Raw genomic sequence first — 22798 nt, 5'->3', positions numbered from 1 at the left:
CAAGGCTAACTGGTACGTCGGGAAGTGGTGATTAGCCAACAACAGCCATTCGGTTGCAGCTAGGTAGTTGCGATGGTCCGGTGTTAAGGTCCAGTGATTCAGTGATTCCGGCAGAAAATCCGATATGCTCTGGGTCGATAGCACGCTGTGCAGACTGGCCGATAATTGTCCAGGCTAGAGCTGGCTGGTAGGTAGTGCAGGCCACGGACAGTTGTGAAGACCGCTAATGGTGGCTAATAGCAAGTAGCTAGTTAGCTGGCTAGCTGGCTAGTTTCAGCCGTAGGTTCTTGATAAAAATAAAGAAATAATAGAATCCGTTCCACATTGGGTGAGGCGGGTTGCAGGAAAGTATATTTAGTTAAATGATGGAAAGTGAGATAGAGAAATATATACGAATAAAAGAAAAATTTAATAAAAAAGGCTATTTACACGAGGACACAACACAATACACAACCACACTACTACGCCATCTTGGACGACCGCACACTACAATTACTTAGGTTTAAATACATATAGTACTGTACACACTACAATTACTTAGGTTTAAATATATAGAGTACTGTACACACTACAATTACTTAGGTTTAAATACATATAGTACTGTACACACTACAATTACTTAGGTTTAAATATATAGAGTACTGTACACACTACAATTACTTAGGTTTAAATATATAGAGTACTGTACACACTACAATTACTTAGGTTTAAATATATACAGTACTGAACACACTACAATTACTTAGGTTTAAATATATACAGTACTGAACACACTACAATTACTTAGGTTTAAATATATAGAGTACTGTACACACTAATATTACTTAGGTTTAAATATATAGAGTACTGTACACACTACAATTACTTAGGTTTAAATATATATAGTACTGTACACACTACAATTACTTAGATTTAAATACATAGAGTACTGTACACACTACAATTACTTAGGTTTAAATATATAGAGTACTGTACACACTACAATTACTTAGGTTTAAATAAATAGAGTACTGAACACACTACAATTACTTAGGTTTAAATATAGAGCATGGCTTTTGCAACGCCAGGGTTGTGGGTTCGATTCCCACGGGGGGCCAGTATGAAAAATGGTATGCACTAACTGTAAGTCGCTCTGGATAAGAGCGTCTGCTAAATGACTAAAATGTAGTGTAAAATGTATATAGGGTACTGTACACCAGAGAAAGATGGTGGGAGGATGGGCTCATGTAATGGCTGGAATGGATTTAATGGAATGGAGTCAACCATGTGGTTTCCATGTGTTTTATGTGTTTGATACCATTCCATTCCAGCCGTTACAATGAGCCAGTCGTCCTCCAGCTACTCCCACCAGCCTTCGCTTTGTTTTCACTGGTGACCAGCCCTCGCTGTGTTTTGGACACATATGGTCACCCGCAAAACCAGCATCAAGTCAAATGATGCTGTCTGGTCACCCGCAAAACCAGCATCAAGTCAAATGATGCTGTCTGGTCACCCGCAAAACCAGCATCAAGTCAAATTATGCTGTCTGGTCACCCGCAAAACCAGCATCACGTCAAATGATGCTGTCTGGTCACCCGCAAAACCAGCATCAAGTCAAATTATGCTGTCTGGTCACCCGCAAAACCAGCATCAAGTCAAATGATGCTGTCTGGTCACCCGCAAAACCAGCATCAAGTCAAATTATGCTGTCTGGTCACCCGCAAAACCAGCATCACGTCAAATGATGCTGTCTCCACCCGCAAAACCAGCATCAAGTCAAATTATGCTGTCTGGTCACCCGCAAAACCAGCATCAAGTCAAATTATGCTGTCTGGTCACCCGCAAAACCAGCATCAAGTCAAATTATGCTGTCTGGTCACCCGCAAAACCAGCATCACGTCAAATGATGCTGTCTGGTCACCCGCAAAACCAGCATCAAATCAAATGATGTTGTCTGGTCACCCACAAAACCAGCATCAAGTCAAATGATGCTGTCTGGTCACCCGCAAAACCAGCATCAAGTCAAATGATGCTGTCTTGCAAAGTGATGTCTAATTCCTATTGGAATCCAGCCTGACTGGTGATTTCCAAAAATGTGAACTTTTATTCATCCACAATCTGCATTCAGAATGACAGGGTTAGAAAGATGAATACATGAGACTACCTAAAGCATCTAAACTGGAACAGCCTTCTCAGTAACGGGTAAAATAAGTCCAACTAACAGATTGGATTAGTTTAGAAAAATGCATGCTATTTATCTTTGTGTAACATGAAAGGTGAAATAAATTAAAATTGTGTAAATGTCTAGTAGTTATGTCTAGATTGTTTTAAGCCCTTGATAGCCGACAGACACTATTAACAGGGAAAACGGCAGTTTTAAAGCTCAGTTACTGTAACTGAAAAAAAGGAGTGAGACCAGGAAAACACATCATATGTTTCCTGTAAAACAGGATAAATTATGAGACAAGAGAAAGATTGGCTGCTTTCAGCAACGTTGAATGGCACACATACACAATCCATGTCTCAGTTGTCTCAAGACTTTAAAATCCTTCTTTGACCTGTCTCCTCCCCTTCATGTACACTGATTGAAGTGGATTTAACAAGTGACATCAATAAGGGATCCATAGCTTTCACCTGGATTCACCTGGTCAGTCTACGGCTTGGAAAGAGCAAGTGTCCATAATGTTTTGTCCACTCAGCGTATAGCTATTGCTATTCAATGAATTAGTATATGTACCAAAATAAAGGCTATTCACTTAGTTACTATCTAGCAAAACCATCCAATTACCCACTATAGTAGTGTAAACATAAATGTTACCCAATGCTACACAATTGACCACAATGACCCCCGCTAGCTGTGTTACAGCTAACAGTAAAATACATGAACAGCTAAGCATATACCAAGGGCTAAACTAGCACTTAGCACGAGGCTAGGCTAGCTAGCGAACTTTCTAACCATTAATTACGTCAAAAATATTCATTTTAAAACATTTAAGTACAATCATTCAATAGTGCAATATATAAGTATATTAATCTGAGCCTTCGATTAATAAAATAAAGTCCTCCGGAGCATAAAAATGTATATTTATAACTTCAAAAGGTCTGTGACGCCAAAGCTCGTGCCCCCCAGTGACCGAGAGGTTGAAGTTCAAATCCCAAATGAGGTTGACTCCCAAGTAATCACAATTCTGCGAAAACCACACCCATAGTTTTCATATTTGGCATGTCTCTATAAGCTTGGCACAGCTAGCCACTGGTCATCCTGTAGCTCAGTTGGTAGAGCATGGCGCTTGCAACGCCAGGGTTGTGGGTTCGTTTCCCACGGGGGGCCAGTATGAAAAATGTATGCACTCACTAACTGTAAGTCGCTCTGGATAAGAGTGTCTGGTAAAATGTAAATATTTGTCAACTCTATTGCAGATTTTTTAAATTGTTTCTTTCAATATCTGTGTTTTTGCATCTACATTGATTGATTCATTAATCAATCAATTATTTTATCTTATGCTACACGAGGATAAATAACTAGTCCAGTCTGTTAGTTGGACTTACTAACCCTGGTAGTCATTCTGAATGCAGATTTGGGGAATCCACTCTGGCTGGACTCCAATAGGAATTAAACATCACTTTGCAAGCTAGCATAATTTGACTTGATGCTGGTCTGGTCACCAGCAAAAACACAGCAAAGGCTGGTCACCAGCGAGAGAGAGAGAGAAACAGACGGAGAGAGAGAGAGAGATAGAGAAACAGACACACAGAGAGAGAAACAGACACACACAGAGAGAGAGAGAGAGAGAGAGAGAACAGAAAGCGAGAGAGAGAGAGAACAGAAAGCGAGAGAGAGAGAGAGAGAAACACAGAGAGAGAGAGAGATAGAGAAACAGACAGACAGACAGAGAGAGAAACAGACAGACAGACAGACAGAGAGAGAAACAGACAGACAGACAGACAGAGAGAGAGAGAGAGAGAGAGAGAGAGAGAGAGAGAGAGAGAGAGAGAGAGAGAGAGAGAGAGAGAGAGAGAGAGAGAGAGAGAGAGAGAGAGAGAGAGAGAGAGAGAGAGAGAGAGAGAGAGAGAGAGAGAGAGAGAGAGAGAGAGAGAGAGAGAGAGAGAGAGAAAAAACCTGAGCCTACGCCTTCACTATGATGAATCACTAAAACAATACAGAAATACACTACGGAAAAAGAAGGAACAGCATGTCAGAAATCAGCTCAATGTAATTGAAGAATCCATAGAATCTAACCACTTCTGGGAAAATTGGAAAACACTAAACAAACAACAACACGAAGAGCTATCTATCCAAAACGGAGATGTATGGGTAAACCACTTCTCCAATCTTTTTGGCCCTATAACAGAGAACAAACAGCAAAAACATATACATGATCAAATGCAAATCTTAGAATCAACTATTAAAGACTACCAGATCCCACTGGATTCTCCAATTACATTGAATGAACTACAGGACAAAATACAAACCCTCCAACCCAAAAAGTCCTGTGGTGTTGATGATATCCTCAATGAAATGATAAAATATACAGACCACAAATTTCAATTAGTTATACTTAAACTCTTTAACATCATCCTTAGCTCTGGCATCTTCCCCAATATTTGGAACCAAGGACTGATCACCCCAATCCACAAAAGTGGAGACAAATTTGACCCCAATAACTACCGTGGGATATGCGTCAACAGTAACCTTGGGAAAATCCTCTGCATTATCATTAGCAGCAGACTAGTTCATTTCCTCAGTGAAAACAATGTACTGAGCAAATGTCAAATTGGCTTTTACCAAATTACACGACGACAGACCACGTATTCACCCTGCACACCCTAATTGACAAACAAACAAACCAAAACAAAGGCAAAGTCTTCTCATGCTTTGTTGATTTCTAAAAAGCTTTTGACTCAATTTGGCACGAGGGTCTGCTATACAAATTGATGGAAAGTGGGGTTGGGGGAAAACATACGACATTATAAAATCCATGTACACAAACAACAAGTGTGAGTTAAAATTGGCAAAAACACACACATTTCTTTCCACAGGGCCGTGGGGTGAGACAGGGATGCAGTTTAAGCCCCACCCTCTTCAACATATATATCAACGAATTGGCGAGGGCACTAGAACAGTCTGCAGCACCCGGCCTCACCCTACTAGAATCTGAAGTCAAATGTCTCCTGTTTGCTGATGATCTGGTGCTTCTGTCACCAACCAAGGAGGGCCTACAGCAGCACCTACAGATACCTCTGTAGCTCAGCTGGTAGAGCACGGCGCTTGTAACGCCAAGGTAGTGGGTTCGATCCCCGGGACCACCCATACACAAAAAAAAAAAATTTATGCACGCATGACTGTAAGTCGCTTTGGATAAAAGCGTCTGCTAAATGGCATATTATTATTATATTATTATCTTCTGCACAGATTCTGTCAGACCTGGGCCCTGACAGTAAATCTCAGTAAGACAAAAATAATGGTGTTCCAAAAAAGGTCCAGTTGCCAGGACCACAAATACAAATTCCATCTAGACACCGTTGCCCTAGAGCACACAAAAAACTATACATACCTTGGCCTAAACATCAGCGCCACAGGTAACTTCCACAAAGCTGTGAACGATCTGAGAGACAAGGCAAGAAGGGCCTTCTATGCCATCAAAAGGTACATACAATTTGACATACCAATTAGGATCTGGCTAAAAATACTTGAATCAGTTATAGAACCCATTGCCCTTTATGGTTCTGAGGTCTGGGGTCCGCTCACCAACCAAGAATTCACAAAATGGGACAAACACCAAATTGAGACTCTGCATGCAGAATTCTGCAAAAAACATCCTCCGTGTACAACGTAAAACACCAAATAATGCATGCAGAGCAGAATTAGGCCAATACCAGCTAATTATCAAAATCCAGAAAAGAGCCGTTAAATTCTATAACCACTTAAAAGGAAGCGATTCCCAAACCTTCCATAACAAAGCCATCACCTACAGAGAGATGAACTTGGAGAAGAGTCCCCTAAGTAAGCTTGTCCTGGGCCTCTGTTCACAAACACAAACAGACCCCACAGAGCCCCAGGACAACAACACAATTAGACCCAACCAAATCATGAGAAAACAAAAAGAGAATTACTTGACACATTGGAAAGAACTAGAATGCTATTCGGCCCTAAACAGAGAGTACACAGTGGCAGAATACCTGACCACTGTGACTGACCCAAACTTAAGGAAAGCTTTGACTATGTACAGACTCAGTGAGCATAGCCTTGCTATTGAGAAAGGCCGCCGTAGGCAGACCTGGCTCTCAAGAGAAGACAGGCTATGTGCACACTGCCCACAAAATGAGGTGGAAACTGAGCTGCACTTCCTAACCTCCTGCCAAATGTACTCTATTAAATTAGTCAAAACAGGAACATTTTACATCTGGCTAGAAATTAATAAGGAAATTATCTCAACAGAAAAAAAAATCCTCGTGTGCTACCTACATCCCCCCAATAGAATCCCCATACTTTAACGATGACAGCTTCTCCATCCTGGAGGCTCAGGGACTAGTGCCAGAACTGTACAAGAACCTGACACCCTCAGCACACAGGGGGACAAACACATACAGTGGCTTGTGAAAGTATTCACCCCCCTTGGCATTTGTCCTATTTGGTTGCCTTACAATCTGGAATTAAAATCGTTTTTTGGGGGGGTTTGTATCATTTGATTTACACAACATGCCTACCACTTTGAAGATGCAAAATATGTTTTATTGTGAAACAAACAAGAAATAAGACAAAAAAACTGAAAACATGAGCATGCATAACTATTCACCCCCCGAAAGTCAATACTTTGTAGAGCCACCTTTTGCAGCAATTACAGCTGCAAGTCTCTTGGGGTATGTCTCTATAAGCTTGGCACATCTAGCCACTGGGATTTTTGCCCATTCTTCAAGGCAAAACTGCTCCAGCTCCTTCAAGTTGGATGGGTTCCACTGGTGTACAGCAATCTTTAAGTCATACCACAGATTCTCAATTGGATTGAGGTCTGGGCTTTGACTAGGCCATTACAAGACATTTAAATGTTTCCCCTTAAACCACTCAAGTGTTGCTTTAGCAGTATGCTTAGGGTCATTGTCCTGCTGGAATCTGAAGTAAAACGTGTACTGTTTGCTGATGATCTGGTGCTTCTGTCCCCAACCAAGGAGGACCTACAGCAGCACCTAGATCTTTTGCACAGATTCTGTCAGACCTGGGCCCTGACAGTAAATCTCAGTAAGACAAAAATAATGGTGTTCCAAAAAAGGTCCAGTTGCCAGGACCACAAATACAAATTAAATCTAGACACCGTTGCCCTAGAGCACACAAAAAACGATACAAGAAGGTCCTTCTATGCCATCAAAAGGAACATAACATTTTACGTACCAATTAGGATCTGGCTAAAAATACTTCAATCAGTTATAGAACCCATTGCCCTTCATGGTTGTGAGGTCTGGGGTCCACTCACCAACCAAGATTTCCCAAAATGGGACAAACACCAAATTGAGACTCTTAATGCAGAATTCTGCAAAAAATATCATCTGTGTACAACATAAAACACCAAATAATGCATGCAGAGCAGAATTAGGCCCACCAGACATGCCACCAGGGGTCTTTTCAAAGTCTCCAACTCAAGAAAGAAAGAAATAACTAATACCTACTGAAGGGAACTAATACCTACTGAAGGGAACTAATACCAACTGAAGGGAACTAATACCTACTGAAGGGAACTAATACCAACTGAAGGGAACTAATACCAACTGAAGAGAACTAATACCAACTGAAGGGAACTAATACCAACTGAAGGGAACTAATACCTACTGAAACAAAAGCAAAGTCTTCTAATATTTTGTTGATTTCAAAAAAAGCGTTTGACTCAATTTGTAATGAGGGTCTGTTATACAAATTGATGGAAAGCGGTGTTGGGGGAAAAGCATATGACATTATAAAATCAAGTACACAAACAACAAGCATGCAGTTAAAATTGGCAATAAAAACACAGATTTATTTCCTGAGGGCCGTGGGGTGCTTGAGCCCCACCCTCTTCAACATATAGTGCATTCAGAAAGTAGCTCTGTCAGGTTGGATGGGGAGCGTCGTTGCACAGCTATTTTCAGGTCTCTCCAGAGATGTTCGATCGGGTTCAAGTCCGGGCTCTGGCGGGGCCACTCAAGGACATTTAGAGACTTGTCCCGAAGCCACTCCTGTGTTGTCTTGGTGGTGTGCTTAGGGTTGTTGTCCTGTTGGAAGGTGAACCTTCACCCCAGTCTGAGGTCCTGAGCACTCCCGGAGCAGATTTTCATCAAGGATCTCTCTGTACTTTGCGCCGTTCATCTTTCCCTCAATCCTGACTAGTCTCTGAGTCCCTGCTGCCAAAAAACATCCCCACAGCATGATGCTGCCTCCACCATGCTTCACCGTAGGGATGGTGCCAGGTTTCCTCCAGATGCGACGCTTGGCATTCAGGCCAAAGAGTTCAATCTTGGTTTCATCAGACCAGATAATCTTGTTTCTCATGGTCTGAGAGTCCTTTAGGTGCCTTTTGGCAAACTCCAAGCGAGCTGTCATGTGCTTTTTACTGAGGAGTGGCTTCCGTCTGGCCACTCTACCATAAAGGCCTTATTAGTGGAGTGCAGCAGAGATATTTGTCCTTCTGGAAGGTTCCATCTCCACAGAGGAACTCTGGAGCTCTGTCAGAGTAACCATCGGGTTCTTGGTCACCACCCTGACCAACGCCCTTCTCCCCCGATTGCTCAGTTTGGCTGGGCGGCCAGCTCTTGGTGGTTCGAAACTTCTTCCATTTAAGAATGATGGAGGCCACTGTGTACTTGGGGACCTTCAATGCTGCATAAATGTTTTGGTACCCTTCCCCAGATCTGTGCCACGACACAATCCTCTCCTGGATCTCTACGGACAATTCCTTCGACCTCATGGCTTGGTTTTTGCTCTGACATGCACTGTCAACTGTGGGACCTTATATAGACAATGTGTGCCTGGTGTCTGGTGACGATCTTGTAGAGGGCTACTCTGGGAGTCGTGTAGCCACTGGACTTCTCCTTCACAATGTCTGGGCTCCAGAAAGCTCACCACACACAGTTCAGAGCAGTAGCCAGTCGTCCTCATTACGAGCCCTCAGCCTCAGCACCGTATTCCTCTACTGCACCTCTCATTCCTCTCAAAATGCAGGTGACTCTTCAATTGATACATGCGTAGGCCTACGGTACACTCACGTTTGCTCCAAAAATGTCGTTCCAATGCTAGCTTCTTAGCTAACGTTAGCCCAAAACAACAACACGAAAGTTCACTGGGTGGGGCTACAGTCGATCCTTTCCGGTTCATATGAAGCCATAACTGATGGTGTGTTCAAGACAACAGGGAACTTGGAATTACAAGTCAGAAACTGGGGCATCATCCTAGAGCTCCGACTTCTCCGACCTGAAGATCACCGATATCCCAGTCTGAGCTCGTTTTGTTTCAGAATTTCCAGTTTTCTTGAAGGCACCAAAAGAATGACGTTTCAGCCGTGGCATGCTGCATACTTTTTACTAAACAGGACATGCTAAATCTATCTATCTATCTATCTATCTATCTATCTATCTATCTATCTATCTATCTATCTATCTATCTATCTATCTATCTATCTATCTATCTATCTATCTATCTATCTATCTATCAGCTGTCTGTCTGTCACAGAGGAATCAGTCAGGCCAGGCGTTGACAGTGTTCTGGCGACGTTTATGGCTAACGAGCTTAAGGGCTAACAGGCTAGCATCTCCCTCATACAGCACTTTAGACAGTCGAGCTCCATACAGCAGTCTATGCACTCTACGCAAGTCGCTCTGGATAAGAGCATCTGCTAAATGACTAAAATGTCAATGTAGAACCACCTGTCTTTACTCTAGGGACTGACATCCAGTCAGCTGGTAGTTAATTAAGCAATAAGACACGCGAGGCAGTGCTATGTCATGTATTTACCTGTGACTGTATTCATCATACAGAACTGCCTCGCGTGTCTTATTGCTTTTAAGGCACCAATTTGTAAGTCGCTCTGGATAAGAGCGTCTGCTAAATGATGTAAATGTAAATGTAAATAAAATGTTATCAACATATTAAAATAACAATTAAATACATATTTTCATAAATTTTTTATTTTGATGAGTAAATTCATACAATTTCATTCTTCCACCAGAAGATATAGTCCGGACAAAAATCTGGTGGTTAATTGTTTTGGCCGTTTTGCTACAAACTCGACCCAGTCGTAAATTATTTTTGTGTACTTGCTATCTAAAAGGTCTTGTTGTCCATTCTTTCAAAATTGGTTGCTATGCGTTCTTGTCACTTGCTAGCTAGCTAGCCAACTCCAGTTAACTCAGTCATGTCAAACATTGCAACTGGAATGACAGTGACCAGCTGCATTTTCATTTGTTTAAATTTTTCTTCTATTGTACACTTGGATGTTCTGTACAATGACGTTGATGCGTGATTCTGCCTGGCTCAGAAAAATGTGTCTCGTCTCGTCTGTGCAGTGCGCACTGTTTACTCTCTCTGTGGTAGCTTACAAACGAGATCCCATTTCAAAAGTGAAACAAATCTTATGACAGGCAGACAGCTTACATTAACCCCCCGCTGTACCAAACTACATGCTAGGGGAAATAATGTGCGACTTGATGTTCTTATGGCGGCACAGTGGTCATTTTCAGATGGAACTGTTAGCAGGCTTGGGGTCACTTAGAAATGTCCTTGTTTTCAAAAGAAAAGCATTTTTTTTGCCCATTAAAATAACATCAAATTGATCAGAAATACAGTGTAGACATTGTTAATGTTGTAAATGGCTATTGTAGCTGGAAACGGCTGATTTTTAATGGAATATCTACATAGGCGTACAGAGGCACATTATCAGCAACCATCAGTCCTGTGTTCCAATGGCACGTTGTGTTTGCTAATCCAAGTTTATTATTTTAAAAGGCTAATTGATCATTAGAAAACCCTTTTGCAATTATGTTAGCACTGCTGAAAACTGTTGTGCTGATTTAAAGAAGCAATAAAACTGGCCTTCTTGAGACTAGTTGAGTATCTGGAGCATCAGCAATTCTGGGTTCGATTACAGGCTCAAAATGGCCAGAAACAAATCACTTTATTCTGAAACTCGTCAGTCTATTCTTGTTCTGAGAAATGAAGGCTATTCCATGCGAGAAATTGCCAAGAAAATGAAGATCTCGTATAACGCTGTGTACTACAGGACTGATGGTTGCTGATAATGGGCCTCTGTACGCCTATGTAGATATTCCATAAAAAATCGGCCGTTTGCAGCTACAATAGCCATTTACAACATTAACAATGTCTTTCTGATTAATTTAATGTTATTTTATTGGACAAAAAATTGCTTTTCTTTCGAAAACAAGGACATTTCTAAGTGACCCCAAACTTTTGAACGGTAGTATAGGTGTTTCTTTGACTGCCAATACAGTACAGCTTGGAATGTTGCTTATCCAATCAGCATCCAGGATCCAAAAAAGTTTTATAACGATCAAGCCTATTTATTGCCTTACCTCCATAACTTGCTACATTTGCACACACTGTATATATATGTATTTCTGTTGTATTTTTGACTTTGTTTTGTTTTACCCCATATGTAACTCTGTGTTGTTGTTTTTATCGCACTGCTTTGCTTTATCTTGGCCAGGTCGCAGTTGTAAATGAGAACTTGTTCTCAACTGGTTTACCTGGTTAAATAAAGGTGAAATAAAAAATAAAAAAATAAAAATCCCTATTAACTAACCCTAACCCACCTAACCAGGTACTATAGCTAGATCCCTATTAACTAACCCTAACCCACCTAACCAGGTACTATAGCTAGATCCCTATTAACTAACCCTAACCCACCTAACCAGGTACTATAGCTAGATCCCTATTAACTAACCCTAACCCACCTAACCATGTGCTATAGCTAGATACATATTAACTATCCTTATCTCACCTAACCATGTACTTTAGCTAGCTATATATTAACTAACCCTAACCCAACTAACCAGGTACTATAGCTAGATCCCTATTAACTAACCCTAACCCACCTAACCAGGTGCTATAGCTAGATACCTATTAACTAACCTTATCCCACCTAACCATGTACTTTAGCTAGCTATATATTAACTAACCCTAACCCAACTAACCAGGTACTATAGCTAGATCCCTATTAACTAACCCTAACCCACCTAACCAGGTACTATAGCTAGATCCCTATTAACTAACCCTAACCCACCTAACCATGTGCTATAGCTAGATCCCTATTAACTAACCCTAACCCACCTAACCAGGTACTATAGCTAGATCCCTATTAACTAACCCTAACCCACCTAACAATGTACTTTAACTAGCTACCTGTTAACAAACCCTAACCCACCTAACCATGTACTATAGCTAGATCCCTATTAACTAACCCTAACCCACCTAACCAGGTACTATAGCTAGCTAACTAGAGAAATGACCAGTCTATAATTTTAATGGTAGGTTTATTTGAACAGTGAGAGACAGAATAACAACAACATAATCCAGAAAAACGCATGTCACAAATGTTATAAATTGATTTGCATTTTAATGAGGGAAATAAGTATTTGACCCCCTCTCAATCAGAAAGATTTCTGGCTCCCAGGTGTCTTTTATACAGGTAACGAGCTGAGATTAGGAGCACACTCTTAAAGGGAGTGCTCCTAATCTCAGTTTGTTACCTGTATAAAAGACACCTGTCCACAGAAGCAATCAATCAATCAGATTCCAAACTCTCCACCATGGCCATGACCACAGAGCTCTCCAAGGATGTCAGGGACAAGATTGTAGACCTACACAAGGCTGGAATGGGCTACAAGACCATCGCCAAGCAGCTTGGTGAGAAGGTGACAACAGATGGTGCGATTATTCACAAATGGAAGAAACACAAAAGACCTGTCAATCTCCCTCGGCCTGGGGCTCCATGCAAGATCTCACCTCGTGGAGTTGCAGTGATCATGAGAACGGTGAGGAATCAGCTCAGAACTACACGGGAGGATCTTGTCAATGATCTCAAGGCAGCTGGGACCATAGTCACCAAGAAAACAATTGGTAACACACTACGCCGTGAAGGACTGAAATCATGCAGCGCCCACAAGGTCCCCCTGCTCAAGAAAGCACATATACAGGCCCGTCTGAAGTTTGCCAATGAACATCTGAATGATTCAGGGGAGAACTGGGTAAAAGTGTTGTTGTCAGATGAGACCAAAATCGAGCTCTTTGGCATCAACTCAACTCGCCGTGTTTGGAGGAGGAGGAATGCTGCCTATGACCCCAAGAACACCATCCCCACCATCAAACATGGAGGTGGAAACATTATGCTTTGGGGGTGTTTTTCTGCTAAGGGGTCAGGACAACTTCACCGCATCAAAGGGACGATGGACGGGGCCATGTACCGTCAAATCTTGAGTGAGAACCTCCTTCCCTCAGCCAGGGCATTGAAAATGGGTCGTGGATGGGTATTCCAGCATGACAATGACCCAAAACACACGGCCAAGGCAACAAAGGAGTGGCTCAAGAAGAAGCACATTAAGGTCCTGGAGTGGCCTAGTGTCATGCCCTGACCTGGAGAGACTGTTATTCTCTAGGTAGTAACTCTATGTTAGAATTTCTATGTTTAGGATCTAGAATTGTATTTCTATGTTTGACCGGGTGTGATTCCCAATCAGAGGCAGCTGTCGCTCGTTGTCTCTGATTGGGGATCATACTTAGGCAGCCAGTTTGCCTACCTTACTTGTGGGATCTTGTTTGTGTTCCGTGTTAGGCTTGTATGTGTGTAGCCTGAGGACTTCACGTTACGTTGTTTCTTGTTTTGTTTATGTTTATTGAGTTAAATAAACATGTACGCTTTTCACGCTGCACCTTGGTCTGACCCGTCTCTCAACGTTCGTGACACCTAGCCAGTCTCCAGACCTTAATCCCATAGAAAATCTGTGGAGGTAGCTGAAGGTTCGAGTTGCCAAACGTCAGCCTCGAAACCTTAATGACTTGGAGAAGATCTGCAAAGAGGAGTGGGACAAAATCTCTCCTGAGATGTGTGAAAACCTGGTGGCCAACTACAAGAAACGTCTGACCTCTGTGATTGCCAAGAAGGGTTTTGCCACCAAGTACTAAGTCATGTTTTGCAGAGGGGTCAAATACTTATTTCCCTCATTCAAATGCAAATCAATTTATAACATTTCTGACATGTGTTTTTCTGGATTTTTTTTTGTTATTCTGTCTCTCACTGTTCAAATAAACCTACCATTAAAATTATAGACTGATCATGTCTTTGTCAGTGGGCAAACGTACAAAATCAGCAGGGGATCAAATACTTTTTTCCCTCACTGTATGTATATATTCGTAATTCCATTCCTTACTTAGATTTGTGTGTATTGGGTATATGTTGTGAAATTGTTAGATATTACTTGTTAGATATTACTGCACTGTCGGAGCTAGAAGCACAAGCATTTCGCTACACCCGCAATAACATCTGCTAAACACGTGTACGTGACAAATACAATTTGATTTCATTCAAAGTGTTTTGATTGGTTCCAGAAACCGATGGGTTGTGCCAGAGCCTGAACACAAGTGGATAAAGCGGTGTTTTCAGAAATAGCCATTGGCTTTGATACTCTGATTGGTTAGAGATGATCCAATAGCTGATGACTCACTTTGACATCAGGGAGAAATACTTCTAGGATGACAGTCTGACAATGTATATACAGTGGGGAGAACAAGTATTTGATACACTGCCGATTTTGCAGGTTTTCCTATTTACAAAGCATGAAGAGGTCTGTAATTTTTATCATAGGTACACTTCAACTGTGAGAGACGGAATCTAAAACAAAAATCCAGAAAATCACATTCTATGATTTTTAAGTAATTCATTTGCATTTTATTGCATGACATAAGTATTTGATACGTCACAAAAGCAGAACTTAATATTTGGTACAGAAACCTTTGTTTGCAATTACAGAGATCATACGTTTCCTGTAGGTCTTGATCAGGTTTGCACACACTGCAGCAGGGATTTTGGCCCACTCCTCCATACAGACCTCCTCCATTTCGGGGCTGTCGCTGGGCAATACGGACTTTCAGCTCCCTCCAAAGATGTTCTATTGGGTTCAGGTCTGGAGACTGGCTAGGCCACTCCAGGACCTTGAGATGCTTCTTACGGAGCCACTCCTTAGTTGCCCTGGCTGTGTGTTTCGGGTCATTGTCATGCTGGAAGACCCAGCCACGACCCATCTTCAATGCTCTTACTGAGGGAAGGAGGTTGTTGGCCAAGATCTCGCGATACATGGCCCCATCCATCCTCCCCTCAATACGGTGCAGTCGTCCTGTCCCCTTTGCAGAAAAGCATCCCCAAAGAATGATGTTTCACCTCCATGCTTCACGGTTGGGATGGTGTTCTTGGGGTTGTACTCATCCTTCTTCTTCCTCCAAACACGGCGAGTGGAGTTTAGACCAAAAGCTCTATTTTTGTCTCATCAGACCACATGACCTTCTCCCATTCCTCCTCTGGATCATCCAGATGGTCATTGGCAAACTTCAGACGGGCCTGGACATGCGCTGGCTTGAGCAGGGGGACCTTGCGTGCGCTGCAGGATTTTAATCCATGACGGCGTAGTGTGTTACTAATGGTTTTCTTTGAGACTGTGGTCCCAGCTCTCTTCAGGTCATTGACCAGGTCCTGCCGTGTAGTTCTGGGCTGATCCCTCACCTTCCTCATGATCATTGATGCCCCACGAGGTAAGATCTTGCATGGAGCCCCAGACCGAGGGTGATTAACCGTCATCTTGAACTTCTTCCATTTTCTAATAATTCCGCCAACAGTGTTTGCCTTCTCACCAAGCTGCTTGCCTATTGTCCTGTAGCCCATCCCAGCCTTGTGCAGGTCTACAATTTTATCCCTGATGTCCTTACACAGCTCTCTGGTCTTGGCCGTTGTGGAGAGGTTGGAGTCTGTTTGATTGAGTGTGTGGACAGGTGTCTTTTATACAGGTAACGAGTTCAAACAGGTGCAGTTAATACAGGTAATGAGTGGAGAACAGGAGGGCTTCTTAAAGAAAAACTAACAGGTCTGTGAGAGCCGGAATTCTTACTGGGTTGGTAGGTGATCAAATACTTATGTCATGCAATAAAATGCAAATTAATTACTTAAAAATCATACAATGTGATTTTCTGGATTTTTGTTTTAGATTCCGTCTCTCACAGTTGAAGTGTACCTATGATAAAAATCACAGACCTCTACATGCTTTGTAAGTAGGAAAATCTGCAAAATCGGCAGTGTATCAAATACTTGTTCTCCCCACTGTATCTGTCACGAATCCAGCCGAGGCTGCCCCTCCTCCTTGCTCGGGCAGGTTTCGGCGTTCGTCGTCACCAGCTTACTAGCCACTACCGCTCCATTTATCATCACTCCATTTGTCTTGTCTTGTCAATCACACACACCTGGGACTCATTCCCTCATTAATCTGTGTATAAGTGTTCCCTCTGCCCCCCTTGTCCTTTGTGAGTGATTGTTTGTTGTGAGAGTGAGTAGCTGGGTTGAGCTACTCATTACTTGTATGCAGCCAAGGTTGATTTTCCCTTGTGCTAGTTTCCTTCTGTCACTAAATGCGCTACATTATTGGACACTGAATAAACTCTTGATTTCTGTGTTTTACCTCCTGCTCCTGACTCCGTCATTCACACCTCATCACAATATCGATAGATAGAGCAATGGAATTCAATTCATTATGAGTCTTCAGGCAACACTTTTGAGGGAATGGGGTGCCATGTTGAACACGCCCAGGAACTAGGGACCTCCTGTTTGCTCCTGTTAGTATTTGTGTGCGAAAGACAGGCCGACCAGGCAACAGGCATGTGTTAAGGCAACAGGAAGTCTGTTAAGGCAACAGGAAGTCTGGTTAAAGCAACAGGAAGTTCGTTAGGGCAGCAGGAAGTCTCGTTAAGGCAACATTAAGTCTTGTTAAGGCAGCAGGAAGTGTATTAAGGCAGCAGGAAGTCTTGTTAAAACAACAGGAAGTCTTGTTAAGGCAACAATAGGTCTGTTTAATGGACTAAACTGCTCTGTGAACCAGTATCAGATGGGCCATGCTGCTGCAGCTGTGCTGCCTCTGTGATGCGCATACTAACAGACTGTACAGCATACTAACAGACTGTACAGCATACTAACAGACTGTACAGCATACTAACAGACTGTACAGCATACTAACAGACTGTACAGCATACTAACAGACTGTACAGCGATCTAACAGACTGTACAGCATACTAACAGACTGTACAGCGATCTAACAGACTGTACAGCGATCTAACAGACTGTACAGCATACTAACAGACTGTACAGCGATCTAACAGACTGTACAGCATACTAACAGACTGTACAGCGATCTAACAGACTGTACAGCATACTAACAGACTGTACAGCATACTAACAGACTGTACAGCATACTAACAGACTGTACAGCGATCTAACAGACTGTACAGCGATCTAACAGACTGTACAGCATACTAACAGACTGTACAGCGATCTAACAGACTGTACAGCATACTAACAGACTGTACAGCATACTAACAGACTGTACAGCGATCTAACAGACTGTACAGCATACTAACAGACTGTACAGCATACTAACAGACTGTACAGCATACTAACAGAATGTACAGCATACTAACAGTCTGTACAACATACTAACAGACTGTACAGCATACTAACAGACTGTACAGCATACTAACAGAATGTACAGCGATCTAACAGACTGTACAGCATACTAACAGACTGTACAGCATACTAACAGACTGTACAGCATACTAACAGACTGTACAGCGATCTAACAGACTGTACAGCATACTAACAGACTGTACAGCGATCTAACAGACTGTACAGCGATCTAACAGACTGTACAGCATACTAACAGACTGTACAGCGATCTAACAGACTGTACAGCATACTAACAGAATGTACAGCATACTAACAGACTGTACAGCATACTAACAGACTGTACAGCATACTATCAGACTGTACAGCGATCTAACAGACTGTACAGCATACTAACAGACTGTACAGCGATCTAACAGACTGTACAGCATACTAACAGACTGTACAGCGATCTAACAGACTGTACAGCATACTAACAGACTGTACAGCGATCTAACAGACTGTACAGCGATCTAACAGACTGTACAGCGATCTAACAGACTGTACAGCGATCTAACAGACTGTACAGCGATCTAACAGACTGTACAGCGATCTAACAGAATGTACAGCGATCTAACAGACTGTACAGCGATCTAACAGACTGTACAGCATACTAACAGACTGTACAGCGATCTAACAGACTGTACAGCGATCTAACAGACTGTACAGCATACTAACAGACTGTACAGCGATCTAACAGACTGTACAGCGATCTAACAGACTGTACAGCGATCTAACAGACTGTGCAGCGATCTAACAGACTGTACAGCGATCTAACAGACTGTACAGCGATCTAACAGACTGTACAGCATACTAACAGACTGTACAGCATACTAACAGACTGTACAGCATACTAACAGACTGTACAGCATACTAACAGACTGTACAGCGATCTAACAGACTGTACAGCGATCTAACAGACTGTACAGCATACTAACAGACTGTACAGCATACTAACAGACTGTACAGCATACTAACAGACTGTACAGCATACTAACAGACTGTACAGCATACTAACAGAGGTTGCGTCCCAAGTATGTAGTCCTGCCATCCAGGACCTCTATACCAGGCGGTGTCAGAGGAAGGCCCTCAAAATTGTCAAAGACTCCAGCCACCCTAGACTGTTCTCTCTGCTACCGCACGGCAAGCGGTACCGGAGTGCCAAGTCTAGGTCCAAAAGACTTCTCAACAGCTTCTACCCCCAAGCCATAAGACTCCTGAACAGCTAATCATGGCTACCCGGACTATTTGCACTGCCCCCCCACCCCATCCTTTTTACGCTGCTGCTACTCTGTTAAGTATTTATGCATAGTCACTTTAACTCTACCCACATGTACATATTACCTCAACTACCTCAACTAGCCGGTGCCCCCGCACATTGACTCTGCAACGGTACCCCCCTGTATATATAGCCTCCCTACTGTCACTTTATTTTACTTCTGCTCTTTTTTTCTCAACACTTTTTTTGTTGTTGTTTTATTCTTACTTTTTTTGTTTAAAATAAATGCACTGTTGGTTAAGGGCTGTAAGTAAGCATTTCACTGTAATGTCTGCACCTGTTGTATTCGGCGCATGTGACCAATACAATTTGATTTGATTTGATTTGAAATGGCACCCTATTCCCTTTATAGTGTCCATAGGGCAGCAGTAGATAGGGAACAACGTGCCATTTGGGACATCTCTTCTGTATAACAACCTTCTGTGCAGTCCTTTGTACAGCGAGTCTTTTAACATTCCGTTTTTCCACTGAATATTTAACATGAGTACTGAATTTAACATCAGAAGCTCTATCAAGTATTTTTTCAACATGAGTAGAATTCTATTCTGTCTGTCAGCATCATCAGACAAGAACATCATAGTGCCTCAGGTCTCCTATCTTTACCCCTACTCATATCTATACACAGTTTGATCTTCTACATCCCTCGTTATTCCTGTGATTCATCTCTACAGCTGCTGTTTAAATAAATAACACAGGTTTGATGCCTCTGCAACACTGACACTTAAGAGTCCCAAATGGCACCCTATTTCCTGCATCGTGCCCTATTGGTTAAAACTAGTACACTCTATAGGGAATAGGGTGACTTTTGGGACGCAAGGCATTGACATACTTAATTAGCAGAACTACTAATTTCACCTAATTGATTTCATAATCAATAAAATAGAACCAGACATTAGGATCTTAATTAGTCCTTAATTGGACCCCTTGTAATGAGCTTCATTTTATATTAAGCATGCACACACACATCTCCACACACACACATGTGATCGCAAGCACACACACACGTGATCGCAAGCACACACACACATGTGATCGCAAGCACACACAAACATGAACAGGCAAACGCATGTGCATCCGCACACACACCAACACATTAGCGTACACACCATTTTAAACAGCTGCCAAAGAGAGTAATGGTTTGATGTTGGCAACAGAATAACTGTTAAATTGCACACACACTAGCACACTGTTGACCTGCCTTTCCTATAGTTTGTAGTCCTACAGTGTGTAACCCTATAGTATGTAGTCCTGTAGTATGTAGTCCTATGGTATGTAGTCCTATGGTATGGAGCCCTATAGTATGGAGCCCTATAGTATGTAATCCTATAGTGTGTAGTCCTATAGTATGTAGTCCTATAGTATGTAGTCCTATAGTATGTAGTCCTATAGTATGTAACCCTATAGTATGTAGTCCTATAGTATGTAGTCCTACAGTATGTAACCCTATAGTATGTAGTCCTATAGTATGTAGTCCTACAGTATGTAACCCTATAGTATGTAGTCCTATAGTATGGAGCCCTATAGTATGTAGTCCTATAGTGTGTAGTCCTATAGTATGTAGTCCTATAGTATGTAGCCCTATAGTATATAGTCCTATAGTATGTAGCCCTATAGTATGTAGCCCTATAGTATGTAGTCCTATAGTATGTAGTCCTATAGTATGTAGTCCTATAGTATGTAGTCCTATAGTATGTAGTCCTATAGTATGTAGTCCTATAGTATGTAGTCCTATAGTATGTAGCCCTATAGTATGTAGCCCTATAGTATGTAGCCCTGTAGTATGTAGCCCTATAGTATGTAGTCCTATAGTATGTAGTCCTATAGTATGTAGTCCTATAGTATGTAGTCCTATAGTATGGAACCCTATAGTATGTAGTCCTATAGTATGTAGTCCTATAGTATGTAGTCCTATAGTATGTAGCCCTGTAGTATGTAGCCCTATAGTATGTAGCCCTATAGTATGTAGCCCTGTAGTATGTAGCCCTATAGTATGTAGTCCTATAGTATGTAGCCCTATAGTATGTAGTCCTATAGTATGTAGTCCTATAGTATATAGTCCTATAGTATGTAGCCCTATAGTATGTAACCCTATAGTATGTAGCCCTATAGTATGTAGTCCTATAGTATGTAGTCCTATAGTATGTAGTCCTATAGTATGTAGCCCTATAGTATGTAGCCCTATAGTATGTAGTCCTATAGTATGTAGTCCTATAGTATGTAGTCCTATAGTATGTAGTCCTATAGTATGTAGTCCTATAGTATGTAGTCCTATAGTATGTAGTCCTATAGTATGTAGCCCTATAGTATGTAGCCCTATAGTATGTAGCCCTATAGTATGTAGTCCTATAGTATGTAGTCCTATAGTATGGAGCCCTATAGTATGTAGTCCTATAGTATGTAGTCCTATAGTATGGAGCCCTATAGTATGTAGTCCTATAGTATGTAGTCCTATAGTATGTAGCCCTATAGTATATAGTCCTATAGTATGTAGCCCTATAGTATGTAACCCTATAGTATGTAGTCCTATAGTATGTAGTCCTATAGTATGTAGCCCTATAGTATATAGTCCTATAGTATGTAGCCCTATAGTATGTAACCCTATAGTATGTAGTCCTATAGTATGTAGTCCTATAGTATGTAGCCCTATAGTCCTATAGTATGTAGTCCTATAGTATGTAGTCATATAGTATGTAGCCCTATAGTATGTAGCCCTATAGTATGTAGCCCTATAGTATGTAGTCCTATAGTATGTAGTCCTATAGTATGTAGCCCTATAGTATGTAGTCCTATAGTATGTAGTCCTATAGTGTGTAGTCCTATAGTATGTAGTCCTGTAGTATGTAGTCCTATAGTATGTAGTCCTATAGTATGTAGCCCTATAGTATGTAGCCCTATAGTATGTAGCCCTATAGTATGTAGTCCTATAGTATGTAGTCCTATAGTATGTAGTCCTATAGTATGTAGCCCTATAGTATGTAGTCCTATAGTATGTAGTCCTATAGTATGTAGTCCTATAGTATTGAGCCCTATAGTATGTAGTCCTATAGTATGTAGCCCTATAGTATGTAGCCCTATAGTATGTAGTCCTATAGTATGTAGTCCTATAGTCCTATAGTATGTAGTCCTGTAGTATGTAGTCCTATAGTATGGAGCCCTATAGTATGTAGTCCTATAGGATGTAGTCCTATAGTGTGTAGTCCTATAGTATGTAGCCCTATAGTATGTAGCCCTGTAGTATGTAGTCCTGTAGTATGTAGCCCTATAGTATGTAGTCCTATAGTATGTAGCCCTATAGTATGTAGCCCTATAGTATTTAGCCCTGTAGTATGTAGTCCTATAGTATGTAGCCCTATAGTATGTAGTCCTATAGTATGGAGCCCTATAGTATGTAGTCCTATAGTATATAGTCCTATAGTATGTAGTACTATAGTATGTAGCCCTATAGTATGTAGTCCTGTAGTATGTAGTCCCTATAGTATGTAGTCCTATAGTATGGAGCCCTATAGTATGTAGTCCTATAGTATGTAGCCCTATAGTATGTAGCCCTGTAGTATGTAGTCCTATAGTATGTAGTCCTATAGTATGTAGCCCTATAGTATGTAGCCCTGTAGTATGTAGTCCTATAGTATGTAGCCCTATAGTATGTAGTCCTATAGTATGTAGCCCTATAGTATGTAGCCCTGTAGTATGTAGCCCTATAGTATGTAGCCCTATAGTATGTAGTCCTATAGTATGTAGCCCTATAGTATGTAGCCCTATAGTATGGAGCCCTATAGTATGTAGTCCTATAGTATGTAGCCCTATAGTATGT

The sequence above is a fragment of the Coregonus clupeaformis genome, chromosome 29, assembly GCF_020615455.1.
Source record: "Coregonus clupeaformis isolate EN_2021a chromosome 29, ASM2061545v1, whole genome shotgun sequence".
NCBI classification, from domain to species: domain Eukaryota; kingdom Metazoa; phylum Chordata; class Actinopteri; order Salmoniformes; family Salmonidae; genus Coregonus; species Coregonus clupeaformis.
The sequence above is the reverse complement of the archived record's forward strand: the minus strand, read 5'-3'. Positions refer to the sequence as shown.